Source organism: Anguilla rostrata, chromosome 13 (assembly GCF_018555375.3).
Source record: "Anguilla rostrata isolate EN2019 chromosome 13, ASM1855537v3, whole genome shotgun sequence".
Classification (NCBI taxonomy): domain Eukaryota; kingdom Metazoa; phylum Chordata; class Actinopteri; order Anguilliformes; family Anguillidae; genus Anguilla; species Anguilla rostrata.
In genome coordinates this window covers 8,451,865-8,457,936 of record NC_057945.1, presented here as the reverse complement: position 1 = coordinate 8,457,936, position 6,072 = coordinate 8,451,865, and positions in this window count along the sequence as shown.

Below are 6,072 nucleotides of genomic sequence, written 5' to 3'. Positions count from 1 at the left end.
GATCAGGGTATGGAGAGGGGTCCACTGATCCTAGATCATCATTAGGTCAGTTGTGTGTGTGTGTGTGTGTGTGTGCATATGTGTATGAGTAGTAGTAATGATAATAATAATAATAATAATAATAATAATAATAATAATAATAATAATAAGAATGCAGTTACAAGAGCATAATCAAGAGATTTATCAAGCAAGTTAGTAACCATCATTTGATAATTTAGCTGGGAAGGCTTTTAACACTAGAAGTACATTGATAAACTTGAACATGTGCAGTGGTGTGAAAATCCTTATTCCTCCTTCCCAAAAGTGGTGTGGCATGTGTAAATTCAAGCAGACTGAAGACCAAGTGGCAAGATAGCTTCCATACCATGGATTATGCAGAATCCATAGTCCTGTACAATGGGATGTCACAAAAACAGTTTTTGGAATCATATCTTTTTTAAATGCTTTCCCCACTTTTTCTCCCAGATTCGGAATTTGGAATGCGCTCGCTAGCACAGCCTCTACTATCCAATCAGGAGAGTGCAGACAAGCATGTGTTCTCTTCTGATGCATGTGGTGTCAGCTGCCACTTCTTTTGAGGAAGACACTTCATGCGCAGCTCAGCAGGCCAACGTGCAGGTGTCTGATCCACCAGCAGGGGTCGCTGTTGCTCAGTGAGACACTGTCATCCCAGCCAACTGAACACCGCCCCACCCCCCGCCCCAATCCTTCAGTGACCCCAGAGCCAACTGTGGCTGTCATTGGGCACAGCCTGCACTCAGTACCAGACCAATGGGCCACAGCACACATTGTAACAGAGCCTTAACAGGTACCAGACCATGGGGCCCATCCTCACACTGGAACAGAGTCTTAACAGATACCAGACCGTGGGGCCCATGCTCACACTGGAACAGAGCCTTAACAGAGGCCTGAGCCCTGACAGGATGAATCTCCCAGCAGCCACCTCTCTGATTTTTTTTAAAACATTGTGGAAGAATATATTTGGATATATTAGGAGGATAAAGCCACCTGAGATTTAACACCTTGTTTCCTAGAGGGTCCTGTGAAGGTCAGCTGAGCTGTAGACACAGGGCTACATATAAACTATGAAACTGTAGGATAATGAACGGCATAGAATTAGAAAGGCAGATTGGGAACTTGAGGACATTATGGAGTCCCCTCACACATTGTAATAAGCACAGTTTGACATTAATCATACATTTAAAATAAATAAGTTGTCTTCATTACCAAGGCAAGTATTATGACCTCAGTGATAAATATTTACTCATTTCAGTCTTCGTCATCTCAGCAGAAAATACCAGATGGTTCCACCAGCTCCGGAATGCCAGGAGCATTCGGCTACCTGCGGCAGTAAATTGTAATCTACCTTCCAGGCACCAGGGGTGTTGCAGCATCCCATCCAAATTAGCGGTGAACCGTTTTGTTTTGGCCTGACACGGCATCGCTCTGATGTGCTTTCACGCCGAAGACAGCAGCTGTCTGAACCACTGGATTAACATGGGACACAGATGGCCTAACAGAAATGGGAATAAAATAACAGACTGTGTGATAGATAGAGGTGCTTTCAACAACTGTGGAAGTATAAAAGTTCTGAATGCACTTGACTGGGTTATAATAACACCCTTATTTAAGACATGTTCATTTAACAAGGTGCACTGACTATTTTACTGTCAGTGTTAGGGAAAGATGGGGTTGCCTCCCTTAGGAACAATGCTGATTTACTGATGAATTAGAATGTATTTGCATATTTACCAAAGTATTTAGATTATAATTATATACTGTTCATGCTTAAGCCAACACACCTTTGGGAGAAATTAACTGTAACTGTGTGTCTATTAAGGGTGTGCATAGATGTCATTATCTGTATCTGTATCTGTATCTGTTTTTTTTCCTTCCAGTCCAGGTTTTTTATTCTTCCAGTCCAATTTTTTTTCTTCCAGTCCAGGTTTTTTTTCTTCCAGTCCTGTTTTTTTTTTCTTCCAGTCCTGTTTTCTTTTCTTCCAGTTCAGTTTTTTTTTCCTGTTCAGTTTTTTTTTTCTTCCAGTGCAAGTTTTTTTTCTTCATCCAGTCCAGTTTTTTTTCTTCCAGTCCAGGTTTTTTTTTTCTTCCACTCCAGTTTTTTTCTTTTACTCCAGATTGTTTTTTAATTCCAGTCCAGGCTTTTTTTTGCAGTTCAGTTTTTTATTCCAGTCCAGGTTTTTTTTCAGTACAGTTTTTTTTATTCCAGTCCAGGTTTTTTTTTCTTCCAGTCCAGTTTTTTTATTCCAGTCCAGGTTTTTTTTTTTTTGCATCTCAAAAAGACGCACATACTGGAATAGGCACATGGCAGTCCACCTAAAGCGGCAAAAGTGCCATATGTTAGCCAACTTCCAAAATGTCATGCCTTCTGCCCTTATGATGCATCGCGTGCAGCGCTCCACCTGCCACTAGTAAAGCCATATTCTCCATACAGAATAGCCGACAATATTTTCAGCCAATTTAGGTTTAAATGGGACTGCGCCTATTTGGTTCTAAACAAACAGCAATTTTATTTTTCTGACGACGAGACAATGACTTGCCATTTGTCTGGCAGCTGGCGGGTGGAACTGTGGGCTTCTGAACACTGATCTTGCTTGCTCCCTCTTCTGTAGCCCGACACCGTGACTTCGCCGCTATGCGCGACCTTTTCGGCGACGTTAGGAGCTCGGGTTATTAGAAGCTCCGGGATATTTTCATTCAAGACCTAAAGTGAAAGAAGTGCGTGGCTCGCCCTTGGATAAGTCTTGATAGAGACCGGTCAAAAACAGGCTCTCTAAATCGATAATTCGAGGCCCACGCGCAGAAAGGATTCTGTAGCCTGTTGTCACGTCCACATTCTAACCTCACGCGAGAGAAATTGTACAAACTGCCGGAGCAATGACAGAGTGCGTCAGGATTCTATACACAGACCTTGAAAATAAAGGCTTTCATTCAACAGTCTATTGTCCACGTTTCTTTTTATTATGTGCAATGGGCCACCTGGGCCTGCGTGGGCTTCTTCACATTGAACGGCCTCATTAAAAAACAAATAAATTAACAAAGACATTGGTGTATTTGTCTTTTTATTTTTTGTTTTTGTAGTACAGGTCGTTATTTTTTGTTTTTGTTTTTATGAGTGGTCAAGTTATGACCAATTTTACACTTTATGCTGTGTATTATTCAATATGGAAATGCATTTTTTTTTGACAGAGAATATTGAGTGGCTCAGACATTTGGTGGCCTGTTAAATGACTATGTGTCAATATGACAAGGATAAACATATTATGTATTTATACTGTATGTTGTTGGAAGTGTAGTGGTAGATATTAATTTGCATTACTCCGTCCATTTTTAGTTTCTGTTCCCATCAGAAATTCAGGTGGTATTGACTATTGATATGAAAAAAGATTCCCTTTATGGCAGAAGTTACTTGATATTCTTGGGAATAATCTTTTTAATACAGTTTTGGCTTAGAAGGGTCATTCTGTGTTGTAGAAATGGGCAGTCCTCTGGTATAATCAGATGTCTTAAACAACCAGAGGCCTGCCCATTTCTACATTCTCACATTAGGAGAAAGAAAATTTATTTAAGGACATTTATCATGAACAATACCTATGCAACAAATATGTAACGATGTAAAAAAATGCCAACCAGTGAAAATACTAATATTTTAAATATCTCATTTTTCATTGAGATTGATTGAAATCATCTTTATTCATCAACCATGGTGAAATAATTTTAAAAATAATGTGAGGACATTTATTCTGAAAAATGTTTCAATGAAAAATCAAAAATACATAATACTATATTCTTATATCCAAAAAGTGACAAAAATGCCAAAACTTAAATTGTCAAGTTTTTCTTTGGATAGATGGGAAATTTTGTTAAGTTATACAACATGCTGTCCTAGCTACACCCTAGTGTCAGTTATCCCTAAAGTACAATTAGTTTCACATGGAATATAGTGAATTGCACACTGATTGTGTCTCATTTTGAATTAAACACAACTTTGTAACTTTGTTAATTTCATTTGAATGTAATGGAGACAAGACATGACATGATCTTGGGGTGATTTTCAAGCAATGCCAAATACATTTACTTTAAATCTTGTTTCCAAAAGTGGTTCCAAACCAAAGAAGATAAAATAATGTATTTCTGTGTGAATGTGTGCAGTTAGTTGGATACTTGATTTGTCAGAAAGTAACACACTCACGAACACCATGTTATTTACTCTGTAAAGCACCAGCACAGTTTCTTTGACCTTGACTACTATGGGCACGGACTTCTAGAAGGCACATCGTCATTTGATCTTACACACACTCCTGAGCTCCTGAGCTCACTCACTGAAATACAGACTCGCAGAATGTGAGGCCTTGATCTCTGACATCTTATCTTACAAATGTTCATTTTCTTTTCTGTAGTTCCTGCATTTCTTTCATGTAGAGGCCCTTGGCACTCACTGTGGGGCCAAATCCCCCATTCACTGCCGAGAGTTGAATTCAGCGAAGTTTGAGTTGTACAGCGCCTTTTTTCAGAGATGCTGTTACAAAACACCTTACAGAAAAACAGGAAACAAACAGAAACTGTACATTTATGTTCTGCAGATTTCTGTCCTGCGGTTGCTGTTCTGATCCTTTACTGAAATGTACCTGGTGCTGTTTTTAGGGGGGTTTTCCCTGTGGTTTTATTGACTTTGCTGGTGCTCGTGTAATGGATACCCTTTCAAGGACAGTATCAGAGCAGGAGCTCTTTTTATGGTAGCTGGAGTGACTCCCTGGCTCCTCCCACTTCTGCCTAAATGATCAGCGTGGGGGAATTTCTCTACATCTCTCTACATTTCTCTTTAATAATAACAACAAAAATTCCCAACGGGTGTTTATTTTGCTGCCACCCACTAGGTTACATTATACTGTGTTTGTTCTGATTTCGCACATCTGCAAGATTGCATCCCAACACGCTGTGTGGTGCAGTGGTAGGACCATGAAGGCACGTGTATATCAGGTTTGTTTTTCTAGACCAACATTGCCAAAACTCTATATGAATTATCGTATGTCCAGGTCAGGGCTCTGTCGTGAGGCGTTCAGTGTTCTACTTAAAGGGGTTCACTTTGGTATAGCACAAGTCATTTTTGTGGAGCTTGCCACATAGTATTTGCATGGTGTGAATACTAGCAGCATCAGATGTCCCTGTTGACCGTTCGCGGCAGTTCACGACCGTACATCACCGTTCCTCCTGGTTTCCCAGTTCACTCCCATTCGTTTTGCAGGACCTCACCAAAATGAACCATTTTAAAATGCAAACTAACTAGGGAGGATAATCTCAGAAAATGTGCTACGCATTTTACACATGGACCCTGACACATACAGTACAATGCCCATGTGACCCCTGAAGAGCTCTCCTGGGATTTGACATAAGATGTACAACAGAAGTAGGTGTTTGGGATCTCAGGGATAAATTAGTTACCTGCACAGTAATTATGCTGTAGGGCTTTCTCTATAAGTGGTGAATCCAAATTCCTTTGTTTTATTGAATCCAGGTTTTGGGTTATTTTCCTCAAAAATTAAGCAATTTATGAACGGAATAATTGGCTGCTAATTGCTAATCTTGTTTTGTGGCATACAATTTTTTCCCCCTCAGTCAATCTTGACATCTTTATTCATTATTAAACAACAACAACAACAACACTAATAATAATAATAGTCTTAACGAATGCTTAAAGTAATAATGGAAGGATTATAACTTAGAGTGGTATATTCAAGGCAGAACTAGCTGCAGACACAACTCTGCCAAAATGGAGGGAAAGACATGGATGCACATAAGATTATTAGACACACAAAGCTGTCCTGGAACATATAGCACTGCCCACACAGAAAAAAAAAGTAATTCCATGGTGCAAAGGCTCATGGGAGAACAGAGTAATTAGGTAACAGTGTTTACTGCAGTGAAATTTCTAAAGCACTGAAGTCTGCATTTTCCCAAGGCACTATGGTGTAAATATTTACACTGCTTCACTGTGACAAAGTGCGATAATACAAGGTGTCACGCAGAGCAATAAAAGTGCACTGTGCATGGAAA